At 38.2% G+C, this 21,370-nt stretch overlaps 2 long non-coding RNA genes across 2 annotated transcripts; both read right to left on the bottom strand.

Annotated features, from left to right (window-relative positions):
* Nucleotides 1-11,106: 11,106 nt before the first annotated feature.
* On the bottom strand, nt 11,107-13,347 carry LOC140014027 (uncharacterized). Its single transcript, XR_011820886.1, has 3 exons — nt 13,163-13,347; nt 12,037-12,100; nt 11,107-11,215 (listed from the first exon to the last, which is right to left on the bottom strand). It is a non-coding gene; the product is annotated as an uncharacterized lncRNA (long non-coding RNA).
* A 5,185-nt stretch (nt 13,348-18,532) lies between these two features.
* On the bottom strand, nt 18,533-20,881 carry LOC140013967 (uncharacterized). Its single transcript, XR_011820814.1, has 3 exons — nt 20,697-20,881; nt 19,570-19,633; nt 18,533-18,748 (listed from the first exon to the last, which is right to left on the bottom strand). It is a non-coding gene; the product is annotated as an uncharacterized lncRNA (long non-coding RNA).
* Nucleotides 20,882-21,370: the final 489 nt, after the last annotated feature.

The following is a 21,370-nucleotide window of genomic DNA, read 5'->3' on the forward strand; positions in this document are numbered from 1 at the left end:
CACTCACCACTTCAAACAAAGAAGTTTCACAAGATTCCACCCGACGTATGCCTTGGATCACCGGCACGCCCTGTAACAATCAAGAAAACACAATGAGACTCGAACACGAGTCATAAACCTAATCAATAACTAATAATGCAAGGCCAAGTAGAACGTAGAAATGAAAATAAGGAACACTTGGTGCCAAAGGTTCAGACAACTCCCAAAGTCACTTATTTCCACTCACAACAAGCCAATACCATGAAATCACCTAGACTTAAGAATTGGACAGCATTTCCCTTAGAATTTCAGATTTTTCATCCTACAAATAACCATTTATATTCATTCAACACAACCACAATTACAATTACAAGTCATAAGCTAATCAATACACCTTATTAGGGTTACAATGCCCTTTTATCTTAGCCAAATCAAGAGTTCCACAACAACCCTAGAAAGGCCCCAAATTGAAACCCTAAAACTGAAATTTCCGCACAAAACTGAAATTTTCCGCAAATAACTATAACTAGCACACCAAAGCTCCACTTTAGACCATATCAAGCCATCATCCATGGCCAACCAACAATTATCATATAAAATCAGAAAAATCGCCAATAAATCATGAAATCTTCCACAAAACAACTTATTTAGCTACCATAAGTCACTAATAAATCATTATTATGAACAAACAATGAGTTTCTACACAACATACCTTGACACCTCAAGAAAGGTAGTAGCTTAGAGTTCCCTCTTCCAAAACAACTCCACCACCTTCTTTAATCCTACCAGCAAAGGATTTTTATGGAGTGATTTAAAGTTTTGGTGGTTGAATCATAAGATATGTGCAAGAAATGGAAGAAGTAGTTGAAGCTTTCTCTTCTTTTTCCTCCCTATGAAGCTCGGCCAAGATGCTAAGAAATGAAGATGATTTTGGGTCAATTTTGATATTTAGTAAAGGTAAAGTAAGATGGTCAAAGTCCAAGTTAAATAAGAAAGTGACACATGGCACCTTTTGGGTTTAAACTTATCCTTTTGTCTCTCCAAAATTAAACCATCTAAGTAACCTCTAATTTCTCTTAACACCTAGTAAATTAATCATTTTATGCAAAACTTAACCTAATTGGCCGAATTTATCGCATGTAACGCACTAGCGGGTCCCGCGTCCAATATACATTCCTAATATCTCTTGAACTAACTTATATTAAAAAAATGATTTAAAAACTAGATTTACTCATAAAAATTATTTAAAAATTTTTCATAATAAAGAAAATATACAAAATATGTGAAAATAAATAAAATAATGTTTAGAAAATATGAAAATTTCGGGTTCTCACAACAAACGAAGAGCAAGGGCCCATTTTAGCCAAAGGCTTAAATTCATGCACAAGTAACATTTAATCATTTAATCATTGAAAATTTCACATTCACTTAGGTCGAGTGCGATAAAGTACACACTCGTCTATTGAAAATCCATTCAACAATCATTTAAAAGCATTTAACATTCAAGCAAACATTCACAGCAATTCACATAGCCATTGGATGCACAACATGCATGGAACACTCACCACTTGACTTCACCAATTGGTCACCCTAGTTCTTCCTGTAGAACATTCTCAAGTCCTGTAATCATGTAATCCGTCAAGTGTCTAGTACTTAAAGCCAAGATAATGAGAAAATATGAGATTTGATGCTTCACTTAGCAACCACAGAAACTACAGGTTTAACCCTAATATTAGAAGACTAAAAGGGCCATGATTTCTTATTTAAATCAAGTTTAAATCAAGTGAAATATTTCATGCATGCTAAGGTTAACATATCACCAAGTATTTCAAATCAAAATATGCAAGATTTAACCAAAGAAAGTTAGGCTTAAAACCCAGAAAAGTTTTATAAATTTTTCCAAGTCCCACTCAATCCATTTGATAAATTTTTCAGCTTTGGTAACATTCTTTGAAAAAGTATAACTTGAGTTCCGTAGGTCAAAAAATCACAAAACTTACACCATTAGAAAATAGACTCGGATCACTAACAGCCTTTAGAAGACATCTTCATGAAATTCAGTTCATAGGTTAGTCAAATTTTCAGTTTAAACTCACTGCTGTCTCATGTGCAAAAACAAAACAGTCATGATTTTTAAGAAATTTTGCAAATATGCTGGTATTTATAGGAGTTGAACCAAACCCTAAATTTTATATAGTTGAAAATTCTATGAGTCTAGTTTCAACGCAACAAACGGAACTCAATTCTGACTTTCCTATACGAAATTATAGCCAACTTCCCAAAGCTGCACAGGGCTCCTTGCGAAAATTTCCAGCAATCTATTAGTTTGAAAAACTAAGGTTTTTCCCCTCTTAAACCTCTTTGTTTTGGTTCAAAATCAACATACATATGAGAAAAAGGTTTTAACAAATGTATTGAACAAGAATATATCAAAATCACCACAAAATTTCTGAAAAGAAACTAAAATTCCTTATCTCCCTCTCGGCCAGCCATAACAGAAATTTTCCAGCAAAATCTCCATAAAAAATTCCAAATTTCTTACTTAATTCCATGGAAAATGCACTATATCTTATGACTAACATGTCATGATGCTTATGACATATTTTCTTGGCAAAAAAAATCCATCACAACTTCAAAGAAAAAGCTCTAAACTAAGTTGTTCACTACATGCCTTAAAGGTGGAAATTTAACTACCAACTTGAAAATTAAAGGAAACCTTCCATAAACTCCTTCCTTTAAAATCTAATTGCACCATATATGAAATATAAAAAACAAAAGATAGGTTTTCAAGCAAGTTTACCTGTTTTTCTCCCCACAAAAAAAAATGGTGAGTAACAAAGAAATGATCACAAGTTTCTCCCTCCAAGAACTTCCCTCCAAACTTGATTCAAAGATTTGTGGAGTGCAAGATGTTTTCCTCTCTATTTTTTTTCTTCCTCACTAAGTTGGACAAGAAACTTAAGACTAGAAGTTGTGTTTTACTCACTCTTTTCTCTCTAATTTTCGTCCAAGAGGAAACCCAAAGAAGCAAGAGGAAGATTCTAGTGAAATAACACTTGGTTGGTTTGGAAAAGTTTGGTCTTGGTCAATACCTTGTATGGATGTTTGACAAATGGCAAAGTCACAAGTATTTCCACCAAAATATCTTTCTTTTCCTCAAATATCTCCTAATACTCTTTTTTTTTACAACAACCCCTTTTCACAAAACTCCTTCATTTCCTTACTATTTATACTGCACACCCCACTAGTTGGTCACACTACCTTAATGTACTACGAAACTTCATATGCACTAAAATATAAAAGGGGAATGATATAAATCTTGACTCAACCAACAAAATTACTATCAAATTAAGGCTAGCAAATGAGCAAGTAAAGTAAAATTAAAAAGAAATATAAATTAAATTTTTCAAAAAAGAAGAAAATTTAAAAATAATTTTCGGGTCCTCACATAGTCCATTTATTGAAACCACTAGAATGGGCAGTCAAATAGACCTTGGGAGTACTATTTGACCAACATTGTACTTTACTTACATTGGCAGGACTGTAACCCCTACCGATTATAACTTAACCACTAGAGTCGTTACATCAGTATTCACATTTAATCAAACAAATCAAGCAACATTATAAGAACATGAACATTTCATGTACATATAGCTTTCATAGCAAGAAACATTTAGGAGCAACAAACATAGCCATACAATGTCCATTTTCATATAGACAATAACATTTTATAAAACATTACAAAAACGTATTTAAGAAAATACCAAAGGATAAATCTCACTCACCTCGACTGGCATGATATTAAGCCCTACAAAGGTTCTTGATCCTTGCCTTCTAACCCTAAGCAACGAAATATAATTTATTACTTTACATACATTGATTATTTGTCATTTATTTCTTTAATGCATCACCTAGAGATAATTTTTGATTATAGGGTAATTAACATTTCTAAATGAGTAAAGTTTCTGTATTTAACATTTCCCTTTTAATTAAGTTTCTATTTTTGAAAGTAGCCCTTGTGATGACCCGCAAATTTCTTATATTTTTCTCAAAAAAATGCCTTTTATTTGGAAATTTCTATTTATTAAAGCCCTGCTACCCAATTGTTCAACAATAAGTGCAGATGAACCTAGAAAGTAGGGTTTCACTCTTCGTTTCCAAGATTGGGGCAAATTAGGGTTTTCGCGATTTTTTTTTTGCCGGATGAATTTTCAGTATGGAGAAAGGATCAAATTTGGTGATTAAAAGTGACTTTTAAGTGAGAAATAATATGTGATTAGGAGAAATGAGATAAGGTTGGTGAATAGGAAATAAAAACCCTAGTACGTGTGTTTTTAAGAAACGGCGCGAAGCGGCGGGTCCCGCGCACTACCGATTGAACGCACCACTTGACCACCATTTTCTTACCATACAAGCTCATTGATATTTGAGCAAAATATCTTCTTAATTGTCAGCTGCCTTTGACCGAAAATTGAGGCTAAAATAACAAGGAAAAGGAAAGAGAAAAATGAAAGGTGGTGGTGGCGACAAGTGTCGTCACCCTAGAGTTTCTTGGCCAAGAGAGCAACTAACCTTCTTATTTCCAATTTTGCACTTTCCTCTTCATTTTTGTCTGCTACTGGCCGACCAAAAGAGAGAGAGAAAGGGAGAGCAAAAGAAAACTTCCTTCTTCTTGAATCTTAGCCATACCAAGTGAGAAAATCGATTTCCAAACCGATTAAAGTGTTAATTGTGAGTTGGGAAGCTAGAGGAACTAGAAATTTTCAAAGGAGGTGGATTATCACTCATCCAAGCTTGTCTTTGAGGTATTAAATCTGATCATGGTCCTTGATCTTTTAAATCTTGCGTTAAGATGTTATTTAGCTTAAGTTTTGGCTTGATTTCAAGATGTGCAAGTGGTTGTGATGATTATTGGATGAAATAAACAAGTTAGGGTTTGATTAATTTCTTTCTACACTTGTTGTATAGTTGCATATGTTGTATATAAGGTTATATAAGGGGCTTTGGTAGTGTTGGAAGTAAGAAATCAAGGAAGGTTGGATTGAATACTGAAAATTCCAGATTTCTGGAAAATTTCCCCCTTTTTCTGTTTGGTTTTGTAGGCTCATGCTAGAGGCCGAATTGGCCTTAGGTCAAAACATAAAAGTTGTAGATAATGGTATTTTATAGTTTCCTACAAAGTTTCAGCTCAATCAGAGCATCGTAGCTTGTGAAAAGATGAAAATACCCTTGCTGATCTAGGTTAATTTCCAGAGTTCCGCGTGGACAGTTTAGTCCTTTTGGTTGAGTTTATTCACTATAATCTGTTTGGATTTAGCCTTTCACCAAAATATGAGAGTTTTGGTGCCCTGTCTTAGCTTTGTAATGCCACCAAGAACACCTTAAACGGACCTTGGTAGACTGAGATATGGTCACTTGAATGCAGCACGGTTGATTAGCCGAATAGTTGAAACCAGGTTATATGGATTGGGAATTTGATCAGGTTACACTGGAAATTAGACTAAGTTCTCTTCATGAAAGTTGTAGACCTTTGCCTTAGCTTCGAAATGGTATAAGCTACGTTTCAATCCGATAAGCGTAGCCTCGGATATGTTATTTCCGCAAAGCCCGTCAAATCTGTCTTTTGTAATTGCATTTCCGCACTTGATATTAGCTCAATCTGTGTTCGTGTGTTGTTGTGAGCCTATGGAATGGCTAATGAACTAAAATTATGTTATGGATGATGTTGGGTTGGATTGAGTAAGGATTGAAGCCTAAATGGCTGGAAATTAGGTAAACACAAAGGGCATGCTGCCCGAATTTACACTCGAGGACTAGGAAACGATACTTGCAACTTGTGTAAAGGATAAGTGAGTATCACTTGAACTAGCGAGCACCTTTGCTACTTTGTTATCGAGGGTTATACGTTAAAACCTAAACGAACTTGTACCCTTGAGGAAAAGATATAATGGCCAATGTAAACTTGTATTTCCTTTTACTTTTAACTCAAGTGTTGTTTCCAAGTATATATGCTACAAAAACCTTACGATTTGAAAAGTGAGCAAGTGTTTCACGAATGTCCTTCAAATGAATTTCAATTGGACGATTCTTAATGAACGGAACGTTTAAGTTTCGAATCTTACTCGTGTTTCAAAGTTCTCAAATTGGATTTTATCGCAGATCTGGACTCCAAGCCTGGAGTATAATTGAACGTGAATACTTGAAGTACTATATTTTGGTGAGTGCTTCCAAATATCCGATTGTACTTGGTACATGTGTTTCTTACTTGACTTACATGATTACATGATGAATGAATGATAGGGCAAGGGTGTACTTTACCGCACTTGCCCTAATATGACTTGTTCTTGCTCTTGATTACACTTGACTTGCTCTACATGTACTTGAGATATGTCTTGCCTGAAATTCCAGAAACCCTGTGGCTAGTTAATCGAGTCGAGCTGGCAAGGGCCTGGTCGATTAGATAACGAACCCTGGGTCACTTGTAATGTCGAGTGGAGTGTTATCTCCTCGACTAAACGGTATACGCGAGTATTACCACCCATGTTTCGTGTGGCGTGCGGGCCCGGGAAAGGGGGTTGATCGGTGGATGGAGACTGGCGTGTAGTGGAGTTTTATTTGGACTAGTTATTACTTGAAAGTTGACGGAGTGTCAACTACATATTGATCAAGCTGGAATGGAGCCGAGACTTGAATTACTGTATCCTTACATGTGAATGTGAACTCGATGTTGCTAGACTAGCTCAAATGCTATTTCTCTGATTTAACTTGTTTGCTCGCTGTTTCACTATTATTTTGCTATCACTTGGTTGTTGACCAATTTGATATTTGGGAACTTCACTGAGTTTTGGCTCACCCCGTTAGTTTGTTTTCCTTACAGGGGTACGAGCAAGGCGTGAGACTTGTAAAAGACTAGCGTAGCCTTTTATTTTTTATCTTTGATCTTTTGGACTTGTACTCGCACTATTCTTCGAATGAAACATTTTGTACTTGGATTGTATACGTTTTGCACTAGTTTGAGTATCGAGACTTTGTACCCTGATTCCTATCCCTGTATGTTATAAGCTTGAATTGGGAATGTTATTTATGGTTCATGATGGATGTGTATGTATGTGATTCGCGTGAGCTAGTGAGTGAGTCCTGGCGAGAGCTGGGCAGGCGGTCCGCTGAACCCTTTGGTACGCCTTAGGGGGAGGTGGGGTCGTCACAGATGGTATCAGAGCTCCTATTGAGCTCGTGCCGGGAGAAGGTTCTCGGACTGTGGGGATTAGCTTGTTAAGTGTGAAATAATTGTTTATTGTTGGGGACCTTAGACATATATGTTGGGTAGGAATCTTTAATACGGGTGATTTGCTCTTGAGCTTGGTCAGCTTGAGTGGTGAATTATCATATTTTCGGATTCTTGTTCCCGAATACCAAAGAGTGATACCTTTCCGATAAGTTGAGATCTCGCGTAATATTGAGATAAGTTTGGATTGTGAAAGCAAATGCACGGGGAATGTGAATAGTATGGACTTGAAATATATTGAAGATATTCAAGGGATTTGGGATCCTTCTTATCCACGTGTTTCGAGCCTTGATTAAGTGTAGTACCTGAGCGATACGTAGGGTTAATGCTCTATAAGTTATGTGACTTGTTTTGATTGAATATGTTGTATTGCCTTGCTCTATGATTTAGGGAGGTTTGTTCTATGATTTAGAGAGGTTTATGATTTGCATTACTCTGTTTTATGCTGTTTATATTTATATAGTTACTTAGTGGCTATATTCTATTATTGATTAGTTGGTTATATTGTTCTAGTTTATTAGCTGTGAAACATGGAAGATAAAAGAAGTCGGACCAAGAAAGCTAACCGAGAACGCGGCTCTAGGCGAGGCCGCGAGAGTGAACAAGCACAGGAACCGGTGCCAGAACCGAGAGAGGAGAGGGAGGCAGCGGTTGAGCCACAGCCTGAACCCCAGGCTACAGGAGGAGATCAGGTGGCAACTGCCATCCAACAGATGACTAATATTTTAGCTCGGTTGGTGGAACAACAGGGTCAAGCCCCTGTAAATCAACCTAGGGACCCCGATATGGGGCAGGATAGAGCCTTGGAGAGATTCCAAAAGTTCTCCCCACCCAAGTTTTTAGGAGGGCCAGACCAGTATGAGGCTGAGAAATGGCTGGAGGCCATGGTAAATATTTTTGCTGCCCTGAACTATACAGAGGAGAGACAAGTCCAATTCGCTGTTTTTCAGTTTGAGGGGCCAGCTAGGGCCTGGTGGAATGTAGTGAGGGCCAAGTGGGAGAGAGAGAGAACTACATGGACTTGGCTAAACTTTATACGGGATTTCAACGAGAAATATCTTCCTCCTATCGTCCAAGAGAAGCGAGAGGATGATTTCATTAAACTCCGTCAGGGAATGATGAGTGGAACTGAGTATGAGACTCAGTTTACAAAGTTGTCTAAATTTGCTCCCGAACTGATAGCTACGGAGCAGATAAAAGTACAGAGATTTGTGCAAGGGCTGAATGTGGAGTTACAAGAAGCCTTAGCGGCAGTCCAAATTAATACATTCACGGAGGTTCTAGAGAAGGCCCTAAGGATAGAGACTGCTAGGGCACAAGTGAGAGCTTTTCATGCAAAAAGGAGAGGTGCGCCTGGTTGGAGTCAAAGGCAAGGACAAGGTGATTTAGATATGCCACCTTCTAAGATAGGCCGAGGAGCTGGTAGTGAGGAAATTTCAGGGATATCTAAAGAAAGTACTCCAAGAGGAGCTTCGCGTGGCTGGGGCCAAGCAAGAGGTGCCTCACAAGGAGGTCAGACCTCAGCCCCTCAAGCATCTTGTGGGTACTGTGGGAAGGCCAATCATGTGGAGAGTGATTGTTGGCGAAAGGCGGGAAAATGTTTATGGTGTGGTGGCACCGAACACCAGCTTGCAACCTGTCCCTGTAGATCACGCCCAAACCCTGAACAAGCAAATGTAGGAGGGACTAATCCAAGTGTGCCAGCTAGAATGTACGCCTTGGACCAACAGGCATTACCTGAACCATCGGAGATAGTAGAAGGTACGATTCGTGATTTCTATTGTTTAACCAAGTGTTGACTATAGTGAAACCTGAGAGCTGGAAACGAATATATAAGGAAAATATCCTACATTATTCGAAGTGCATCTATGAATTTCGAGGTCGAAATTCTTTTAAGGGGGAGAGAGTGTGATGACCCGCAAATTTCTTATATTTTTCTCAAAAAAATGCCTTTTATTTGGAAATTTCTATTTATTAAAGCCCTGCTACCCAATTATTCAACAATAAGTGCAGATGAACCTAGAAAGTAGGGTTTCACTCTTCGTTTCCAAGATTGGGCAAATTAGGGTTTTCGCGATTTTTTTTTTCGCCGGATGAATTTTCGGTATGGAGCAAGGATCAAATTTGGTGATTAAAAGTGAGTTTTAAGTGAGAAATAATATGTGATTAGGAGAAATGAGATAAGGTTGGTGAATAGGAAGTAAAAACCATAGTACGTGTGTTTTTAAGAAACCGCGCGAAGCGGCGGGTCCCGCGCACTACCGATTGAACGCACCACTTGACCACCACTTTCTTACCATACAAACTCATTGATATTTGAGCAAAATATCTTCTTAATTGTCAGCTGCCTTTGACCGAAAATTGAGGCTAAAATAACAAGGAAAAGGAAAGAGAAAAGTGAAAAGTGGTGGTAAGTGTCGCCACCCTAGAGTTTCTTGGCCAAGAGAGCAACTAACCTTCTTATTTCCAATTTTGCACTTTCCTCTTCATTTTTTTTTCTGCTGCTGGCCGACCAAAAGAGAGAGAGAAAGGGAGAGCAAAAGAAAACTTCCTTCTTCTTGAATCTTAGCCAAACCAAATGAGAAAATCGATTTCCAAACCGATTAAAGTGTTAATTGTGAGTTGGGAAGCTAGAGGAACTAGAAATTTTCAAAGAAGGTGGATTATCACTCATCCAAGCTTGTCTTTGAGGTATTAAATCTGATCATGGTCCTTGATCTTTTAAATCTTGCGTTAAGATGTTATTTAGCTTAAGTTTTGGCTTGATTTCAAGATGTGCAAGTGGTTGTGATGATTATTGGATGAAATAACAAGTTAGGGTTTGATTAATTTCTGTCTACACTTGTTGTATAGTTGCATATGTTGTATATAAGGTTATATAAGGGGCTTTGGTAGTGTTGGAAGTAAGAAATCAAGGAAGGTTGGATTGAATACTGAAAATTCCAGATTTCTGGAAACTTTCCCCCTTTTTCTGTTCGGTTTTGTAGTCTCATGCTAGAGGCCGAATTGGCCTTAGATCAAAACATGAAAGTTGTATAGAATGGTATTTTATAGTTACCTACAAAATTTCAGCTCAACCGGAGTATCGTAGCTTGTGAAAAGATGAAAATACCCTTGCTGATCTAGGTTAATTTCCAGAGTTCTGCGTGGACAGTTTAGTCCTTTTGGTTGAGTTTATTCACTATAATCCGTTTGGATTTAGCCTTTCACCAAAATATGAGAGTTTCAGTGCCCTGTCTTAGCTTTGTAACGCCACCAAGAACATCTTAAACAGACCTTGGTAGACTGAGATATGGTCACTTGAATGCAGTACGGTTGATTAGCCGAATAGTTGAAACCAGGTTATATGGATTGGGAATTTGATCAGGTTACACTGGAAATTAGACTAAGTGCACTTCATGAAAGTTGTAGGCCTTTGCCTTAGCTTCGAAATGGTATAAGCTACGTATCAATCTGATAAACGTAGCCTCGGATATGTTATTTCCGCAAAACCCGTCAAATCTGTCTTTTGTAATTGCATTTCCGCACTTGATATTAGCTTAATCTTTGTTCGTGTGTTGTTGTGAGCCTATGGAATGGCTAATGAACTGAAATTATGTTTGTGACAGCCCCACCTCTCCCTTGGGCAAACCCTAGGGTATCAGCGGACTGCCTGCCTAGCTCTCGCCAGGACTCAGTCGTTCAAAGTACTAATATCATCAATGAAACGAATGTAACATTTGACAATGCAGGGGATTGAAACACTAACTCAAACATGATCACTAATCCAACAATTCAGCTTAGTACATATATCATCGTATGCCAACTTACCACGTTTCACTCAAAATTACATAATATAAATCACCCTTAAGAATTTAAGCTTACAAGTCTGCTTAAACGAAAGTTACAACCTCAAAACGCAAGAACGGCAAAATAAAGCTAAGAAAGCCCTCGATCAAATCCCTTCCCGATCTGTTAAGGAAAACAAAGGGAATGGGGTGAGCTAAAGCCCAGTGAGGTTCCAGGTAAACAAGTAAACACATAGCCACATAAAATCACAAAATAGCCAACTAAACACCATACAGTAAAATAACAGTTTAATCACAATTCAATTCAAGGATATGGGTGGCTTTCAAAAGCCAAAGGTCCACTTGAGCTTGATCATAATTGCCTCCTGTTGACACTCCGTCAACACTTGTAACAGTATATAGGTCCGTAGAACACCACTTTCACCAGTCTCCGTCCCCCAAACAACCCCCCACCGGGCCCGCACTCCATAAACAGTAGTTTGGTAATATTCGAGTATACCAGGAATCCGAGTTTCCAATGCTCAAGGATTCCAATAAAACAGTATCAAGCCGAGGATTTTATCACTGGTGGTGCTGGACAACACAACAAGTAAGCACAACGGCTATGCTTCACCAGGGACCTCCAGGCAAGATTCAATTTCCAGTGAACAGTAAACAGTCCTCAAGGTTTATCGGCCTTCTCGACCACGCCCTTGCTGGCTCGATACAACCGACTCACCTATGAGGTTGGGTATCCAAACAGTAAAGTAGTTGGCGGAATGTCATCCACGTAACTTAAGCACGGTCGTGTATAGCAATATCTCATTTCATATTACTTCATTCAGTAAGTAGAGCCTCAGTGGAAAACAAGGAAGGTCAAGTGCGATAAAGTACACACTCGCCTCGATTTTAACTAAAACAGTGTTTGGCTCAAACAATAGCAAATCAACGATTTCAAGTATGCAAGTATTCCACATAACAAGTAACAAGTAGTGAAACACTCACCTGTCAAGCAAAAGTAGCAATTGACATCAAACGTCTCAGTTACGATCACCTTTGTTGCCCAAACCTAGGTCAACGAGCGAAACCATTAACAATTGGATTCGTTCCTTACTCAAGTATAGGTTCATTGAGAGACCAAGTGAGTAGACTAAGCTACTTAATCTATCATGCAAATGAGGTCCAAACCATGGGAAAAGTTGATAAGAAAACAAGTTTGGTATGTACATGAAAGTTCGGCAAAAGAAGGGTTTCACCGAAGCTCAAAAGTTTCATTACGGTTAAACTGTCTCGCCCGACCAGCCTCGGGAAAATGGTCACTGTTCATGGTAGGAGAGTCAGAATTAGGTTCCGTCAATTGCGTTGGAAACTAGGTTCTTAAGGTTAAATTTGTCGTGAAGAAACCATTTCCAAAATCCCAGCTTAAGTGGCTCAAAATTAAGAAGCCAAAAGAAATTTCTGGACTGCCTCGGATGAACAGTACCGCACGGGCAGCCGACTTCCACGACTTGCCACGGATTAGTCGGGACGAACCAGAACATGAGCCAGGTACCATTTTAAAGCTCTAAGAGTCTATTTTCCAATGCCACAAACGGCACTCAATTCAGATCAGTGAGTAAAACGTTATAGCCTTTACAACATCGCTGGACAGAAAGTTTCTGGACCTAGTCCAGTTTTGTCCCTTTGCTTGCAACTCAAAATTTACTCAACCAAATTGGCTAATTTTTTGTAGACAACCTCTACACACATAACCCAACATATATCACTCACATTTGTAGCCAAAATATGCATGAAACATCAGGGCAAAAACCGGACAGCAAGCTGAACAGTTTCGGTCAGCATCCTTAATTCTTTCCCAACTTTCACTCTTCTCATTATTTTCACCTTTTGCACATCTCAAGTATTACATCTAACCATATAAGGTTTTAAAACATATCAATACCTCATAAACATAAATGAATAAGAGTTGAACATTTCATCAAACACTTGGTGTGCATACTAACAATTCATCCACTACTTGTTTAATTCAAGGGGTTAACTTTCAATTCCAACCACAACAACTTGCAATTCATGATTAGAGCTTATAGTAGATGATCTAACACATAAAACCCCCAAATTAAAGAGTACTTACCTTACTTACAAGGTGCTCAAATCACCAAAACAATCCACCAAAATGAAAGCTTCAAGCTTGGAACAACCACAAGGATTGGAGGAAAGTTTCTCACTAACTCTAGATCTTTCTCTTTTGATTTTTCTCTCAAGCTCACACTAGGTTTAGAAAGCTTTAAAATGGAGTTTCTCTCCTTCTCTTGGAAGCTAAGAAGGGCACGAAATTATGGTGGAGGAATGGAGCAAAAATTGGTTTAAAATTCATCTAATCTTTGGTCAAACAAGATGCATGGCTAGGATTTTGCCACTTGGCCTAATTCTTGTACACAACTTCTCTTAATTCTTTGACTAATGCCATTCTTACCTTTCCAAATGCACCAATAATTATTCAACACCTCTAATCTCTCACAAAAAGTCTCTACCACTAATAAAAGAACACTTGGACAATTACAAGTGGTGATTTATTTACAACCTAGCTCGAGGATATATTTTACTTCAAGTAAAATGAATTGAAATGAAATGCATGGAAATTATTATAACACATAGAAAATAATTTGTAAGGGCATATATTAAATGGTCTAGATCTTATAATAAGGCATGTAAATAAGAAAATTGTGTTTTAAAGTGAGGGTCCATACAAGGGATTTGTTGTAACACATTGTGAAATATAATGCTAGGGCATATAAGAGGTGGTTTAAATCTTGGTGCAAGGCATGTAGTTTGGGGAAATTGTATTTTAAAAATGAGGGTTCTCACACTCTCTCCCCCTTAAAGAATTTCGCCCTCGAAATTCTCAGCTTGATTATTGAGTAGTTCAAAATATTTTCGATGAATATCCTTTTTAACTCTCTCGAGTCCTGTGAACGCATGCTTTAGTAAGACCAGCAATACAAAGCCATATTATGTAGGAATTGAAGCTCCAAATCTTTATTTAGAACATGTATCAATTTACAAGTTTCATAGTTGTATAACCTATCGAAATATAATACTAGCTTGTTCCCATAGAAGAATAATCCTTATGTCTTTACTAATCAATGTTGCAAAAGTCATTTAGAGCAGAAAAGTATCACTTATAGCCATACGTTTAGAGAAAGTAGAAAAGATGTTCAAAATGCAAAGTTGTAAACTGTCCGACCTAAGGTGGTTTGAAGAACTCATTTTCCTTTCATTTAAGTCTTGATTCCACTCATAAACCAACCTCAAATAGTTTACCAATTCCAATCCTAAAGTTGAGATTGTAAGTAGGAATAATCCTAGGAAAATAGAATTTTTTTTTGTTTTAGTTTTGCGTGATCTCATTTGAAAATCTTATCTCGAGATTCTTATGTCCAAAAACTTAAAACTTTATACCGTCGGAATATGGATTCAAATTGTTACAACTTTATAGAAGGTACCATTGTAAGATCCAATCCACGAGTCGGTTAAATTCCAACCTAAAGTTGCTGCTTCACCCAGTAACAGACAGAACAGGTATACAGTTTCAGTCAACTTTGAAAAATCATAGATATTCATGGGAATTGAGAACAATACTGATACTCTGAACCTAATTTCAAACATAATAAATGAAACTCAATTTTGACTTTTCTACATCAAGATATAACAAATTCTATAAAACCTTCCAAGGTTCCCTGCGGAAAAATTTTCAGCGGCACATCCTTTGTGTTTACTAACTTTTCCTAGCCCATTCAAGGCTTCATTCTTCCCATGAAATAGCTTCAACTCAAGCATATAAATATCAAGCCCACAACTCACTACATCAAGCATATAACCGTCTCTACTCAAGTTTAGCAAAATGAAACCCGAAGCTGAAATTCTTAATCACAAGCTAGAATTTTCTTTAGGCAAGTCATAACAAAGCTATCAGACCATGGTTAACACTAGTTCAACCCATGAAATTTTCCATAAAGCTGCCAAAAGTACTACCTTAATCCACTAGTTTACCTATATTGGTAGTAGAGGAAAATTGCTAGCCAAAGTTACCTTGTAACCTCAAGAAAGATGGAAATCCAGGGCTTCTTCCTCAAAAATCGCTCCACCAATACCTTGAAATCTTTCTTAGTTAACATTTCCATGGAGTAACTTCAGATTCAAGTACAAAATTGAGGTTGGAGTTGGAGGTCTCTCTTTGGTTTCTCTTCTCTCTTGGTTCGGCCAAGTAAGAGGGAAGATGAAGACAATTCAGTCAAATTGTTGATTTAGTCAAGGTGAAAAATGTGACGCAAACCTTAATCTCGATAAAAGAAGAGTTACAAAATGGTTACTATTCTTACTGGCTCTTTAACCCATGCACTGTATATTAAATCATTTCTTCCCTTCGAGCGACAAACAATAAATTTTTTTAACTCAAAGACCAAAGTAAGGCAATAAACTCGGGGATAAGGATCCAATACTGCACAACCACCAATACTTCATAGCACTTATTAAAACAGCCGGTACCAAGTCCACTGTTCCTAAGGGAATACATCTTGCTATATAAAAAAAAATGTCACTATGCATAGTCCAATGATTATAACTTATCCGGGCAAAACCTCATTAATGGCTAGTCAACTAGGCAAATATACTGATGCAAACTTATTCTGTACCTCTTCTGGAACCCCTTCATATTTCCTTTCAATTGTATGTCCTGATACGGTAGTTCAATGTTCTCTAGGTATTTTGGTTCCCATCATCTTTCCCAGTACTCAGTTCATCTCTTTTGGAACTCTACTTCTTTTTGAACAGTCTCTATTTTCTTATGCAGATCAATCACCTTTGTCATCTCACCGATTCACTTATCGATAATAGCTTGCCAGGCAACTCTAATTATGATTGGCTTCGTAGAAGGTCTAGTCATATAACTTTTAAGTTCATTCATTTCCAATCCGACCACGAGGAATTAAACTTAGCTATTCTCAATTGAGATAGACGAGAAAGCAGTACAAGTGGGGCAATACTTCAAGATACTATACCACTTATTTCTATTATGGTGTCTTAACACAAGAAGTACCACTGCCACTTATGTACATAGTGAAACCCTAAAGCGTATTTTGTATATCAAAAGTTCCACACCTTATCTCAAGCTTTTGCGTACAGGTATAGAACCCAATTCTTTTCTCCAATCCCCATACAAAATTCCAAAACTCTTGATCTCAACACTATAATAATCAAAACAAATCCATACTTTGATATTAGTGGATAGGTGTCAAGGAAGTATAGGAAAGAATGTCACAAGAGGAGTAGAAATATCAATGTAGTTGTAATCAAACCGCCTCACATTCGAAATAAACACTTATCAAGTCTTCACAGTCGCAGGAGAAGGAAATAGGTGTTCAGTGCAAATTTCTCAACGTACACTACAGTCTAGCCACCGTCTATAGAAACGCTAACAGACTATTTCAAGATTAGTCCATGATAACTTCCGAGATATATCCCCTCAATCAGTCCAACAACTAGGTCAAGTGTCAGAATCTTCCGCGCCTTGACTTTTACCATTAAAACTTATCTCAAGTACCATCAAGATACAGACCCTTATTCTAGTGCTCTCCTCTTTTTGGTACTCAAGTACAAGAATCCACAATAAGGTAATTCACAACTCGAGCCGGCCGGTCCCAAGAGTAGATCACCCATATTACAGATTCCTACCCGACGTACATATCTATTCCTCCCAAGTATCCTGATAAAGGGTTTATGCTTATAACAGTCATGATTCATAGCTTACGCCCCAGAAGAGTACCTAGTCCTTACCACTTACCCACATATTCGGACAATAACACCACTTGACCCCAAACTCACTCCGCGTAGGGACCACGCGAAGCAGCAAAAATATCTTCCATTCTTTCAAACCAGTTCTCGGCAGCTTTGGGATCTGGTCCTCTAAGCAATTTAGGGAAAGCGAACTTTGGAACCATTTCAGGGCCCTATCTTCACTTACTTCAAGGTTCCTTTACTAGTTACCCGGTACTTGATCTCGATGGTCAACCAAACAGGCCAGTAAACAATAGATCAGTCATACGATTGATAGCTGTAGCTACCTGGTCTCCTTCTCCACATTCTGGTCCTTGGTTCTAATTGACTACAGACCTTTATTCCTCCTCTTAATCTTGGACCTACCTAGATCCGCACCCATGGCCCCAACCATATTATCGTCTAGTCTCCATGATTACTCACTAGTCTAGGGCCCAAATATTATAACTGACAAGGTAAGCAAATAGGGGTATACAATATGCTTATTCATATTTAAAAGTCATATAAGAAATGGAATCGGAGTCACGATAAACGAGTAAAATTGAAAAGCAGTTAAAGGCTAATGCCGAAATAAGGTCAAAGCCAAAAGTCAAAAGTTCAAAAGTCAAAGATCCAAGTTAACAGTCAAAACACTATACATAAAGGCTCCTAACAGTCATTTATAAAATAACAGGACCAAAAGTAGCAAGCAAGTACGAGCCTCAAGAGTACAGATATAGTCGTACAGTCATATCAAACAAAACCTAGCACAAGTGTCAAAAGAAAACCGTACAACCACCGAGCCACAACCTCTTCTATCCTTTCTATGTGCAATAGTCAAAATCATCCAAGGTAGTAGCCTAGGAGTAGAGGCTTAATCCGTCGTAGGACTAGTTGACCCCCCCAAACTGGCGGGTTTGTCTCTAATCTCGCCTCCTATGTAAGAAGCCTCGTCACTCACTTCTCCCAGCAGATCACCACAAATATTCTAAATGGACTCTGCTCTAATCCTCACTTTCCTGGCTCTTAACCACATCATACTCAAGTTCCTTAATCCGCTCCGCTTGCATTTCAATAGTTTTCTTCAAATAATTCATTTCAAATCCAAGCCTAGTATTATCCCTCGCTAGGACCTTCCGCTCCTTCACTATGGCCAGAACTACTTCATTAGGGTAAGTATAAGTATAATGGCAGTCGAAATGCCTGTAGCGGTTAGATGGGCTTTAATAGCCTCTATCGTTTTCGGCCTGATTTGATACTTAATCATCTGTAAGTTCCCACGGAAAAACTCACCAACTGGTCTATTGCTAGGGCCACTAGATCCATCCATCGTACAAAAGACGTAGAGGAACCTGAAGCACTCTTAAAGGAAAACAGTCAAATATAATCCTCAAGTCAAAGATTTCTAATTCACTCAAGCCAATTCAAACCAAGGCTCTAATTTTTATCCCTACCAGCGGTCACTCAACTTTCAAACCAATCCCACAGTCCGGCATCCTAAACTTGAAGCCTAGGATACACTACAAAGATCGGAAACCTAAGCTCTGATACCAACTGTGACAGCCCCACCTCTCCCTTGGGCAAACCCTAGGGTATCAGCAGACTGCCTGCCTAGCTCTCGCCAGGACTCAGTCGTTCAAAGTACTAATATCATCAATGAAACGAATGTAACATTTGACAATGCAGGGGATTGAAACACTAACTCAAACATGATCACTAATCCAACAATTCAGCTTAGTACATATATCATCGTATGCCAACTTACCACGCTTCACTCAAAATTACATAATATAAATCACCCTTAAGAATTTAAGCTTACAAGTCTGCTTAAACGAAAGTTACAACCTCAAAACGCAAGAACGGCAAAATAAAGCTAAGAAAGCCCTCGATCAAATCCCTTCCCGATCTGTTAAGGAAAACAAAGGGAATGGGGTGAGCTAAAGCCCAGTGAGGTTCCAGGTAAACAAGTAAACACATAGCCACATAAAATCACAAAATAGCCAACTAAACACCGTACAGTAAAATAACAGTTTAATCACAATTCAATTCAAGGATATGGGTGGCTTTCAAAAGCCAAAGGTCCACTTGAGCTTGATCATAATTGCCTCCTGTTGACACTCCGTCAACACTTGTAACAGTATATAGGTCCGTAGAACACCACTTTCACCAGTCTCCGTCCCCCAAACAACCCCCCACCGGGCCCGCACTCCATAAACAGTAGTTTGGTAATACTCGAGTATACCAGGAATCCGAGTTTCCAATGCTCAAGGATTCCAATAAAACAGTATCAAGCCGAGGATTTTATCACTGGTGGTGCTGGACAACACAACAAGTAAGCACAACGGCTATGCTTCACCAGGGACCTCCAGGCAAGATTCAATTTCCAGTGAACAGTAAACAGTCCTCAAGGTTTATCGGCCTTCTCGACCACGCCCTTGCTGGCTCGATACAACCGACTCACCTATGAGGTTGGGTACCCAAACAGTAAAGTAGTTGGCGGAATGTCATCCACGCAACTTAAGCACGGTCATGTATAGCAATATCTCATTTCATATTACTTCATTCAGTAAGTAGAGCCTCAGTGGAAAACAAGGAAGGTCAAGTGCGATAAAGTACACACTCGCCTCGATTTTAACTAAAACAGTGTTTGGCTCAAACAATAGCAAATCAACGATTTCAAGTATGCAAGTATTCCACATAACAAGTAGCAAGTAGTGAAACACTCACCTGTCAAGCAAAAGTAGCAATTGACATCAAACGTCTCAGTTACGATCACCTTTGTTGCCCAAACCTAGGTCAACGAGCGAAACCATTAACAATTGGATTCGTTCCTTACTCAAGTATAGGTTCATTGAGAGACCAAGTGAGTAGCCTAAGCTACTTAATCTATCATGCAAATGAGGTCCAAACCATGGGAAAAGTTGATAAGAAAACAAGTTTGGTATGTACATGAAAGTTCGGCAAAAGAAGGGTTTCACCGAAGCTCAAAAGTTTCATTACGGTTAAACTGTCTCGCCCGACCAGCCTCGGGAAAATGGTCACTGTTCATGGTAGGAGAGTCAGAATTAGGTTCCGTCAATTGCGTTGGAAACTAGGTTCTTAAAGGTTAAATTTGTCGTGAAGAAACCATTTCCAAAATCCCAGCTTAAGTGGCTCAAAATTAAGAAGCCAAAAGAAATTTCTGGACTGCCTCGGATGAACAGTACCGCACGGGCAGCCGACTTCCACGACTTGCCACGGATTAGTCGGGACGAACCAGAACATGAGCCAGGTACCATTTTAAAGCTCTAAGAGTCTATTTTCCAATGCCACAAACGGAACTCAATTCAGATCAGTGAGTAAAACGTTATAGCCTTTACAACATCGCTGGACAGAAAGTTTCTGGACCTAGTCCAGTTTTGTCCCTTTGCTTGCAACTCAAAATTTACTCAACCAAATTGGCTAATTTTTTGTAGACAACCTCTACACACATAACCCAACATATATCACTCACATTTGTAGCCAAAATATGCATGAAACATCAGGGCAAAAACCGGACAGCAAGCTGAACAGTTTCGGTCAGCATCCTTAATTCTTTCCCAACTTTCACTCTTCTCATTATTTTCACCTTTTGCACATCTCAAGTATTACATCTAACCATATAAGGTTTTAAAACATATCAATACCTCATAAACATAAATGAATAAGAGTTGAACATTTCATCAAACACTTGGTGTGCATACTAACAATTCATCCACTACTTGTTTAATTCAAGGGGTTAACTTTCAATTCCAACCACAACAACTTGCAATTCATGATTAGAGCTTATAGTAGATGATCTAACACATAAAACCCCCAAATTAAAGAGTACTTACCTTACTTACAAGGTGCTCAAATCACCAAAACAATCCACCAAAATGAAAGCTTCAAGCTTGGAACAACCACAAGGATTGGAGGAAAGTTTCTCACTAACTCTAGATCTTTCTCTTTTGATTTTTCTCTCAAGCTCACACTAGGTTTAGAAAGCTTTAAAATGGAGTTTCTCTCCTTCTCTTGGAAGCTAAGAAGGGCACGAAATTATGGTGGAGGAATGGAGCAAAAATTGGTTTAAAATTCATCTAATCTTTGGTCAAACAAGATGCATGGCTAGGATTTTGCCACTTGGCCTAATTCTTGTACACAACTTCTCTTAATTCTTTGACTAATGCCATTCTTACCTTTCCAAATGCACCAATAATTATTCAACACCTCTAATCTCTCACAAAAAGTCTCTACCGCTAATAAAAGAACACTTGGACAATTACAAGTGGTGATTTATTTACAACCTAGCTCGAGGATATATTTTACTTCAAGTAAAATGAATTGAAATGAAATGCATGGAAATTATTATAACACATAGAAAATAATTTGTAAGGGCATATATTAAATGGTCTAGATCTTATAATAAGGCATGTAAATAAGAAAATTGTGTTTTAAAGTGAGGGTCCATACAAGGGATTTGTTGTAACACATTGTGAAATATAATGCTAGGGCATATAAGAGGTGGTTT

This window comes from Coffea arabica, chromosome 9c (genome assembly GCF_036785885.1).
Source record: "Coffea arabica cultivar ET-39 chromosome 9c, Coffea Arabica ET-39 HiFi, whole genome shotgun sequence".
Lineage (NCBI taxonomy): Eukaryota > Viridiplantae > Streptophyta > Magnoliopsida > Gentianales > Rubiaceae > Coffea > Coffea arabica.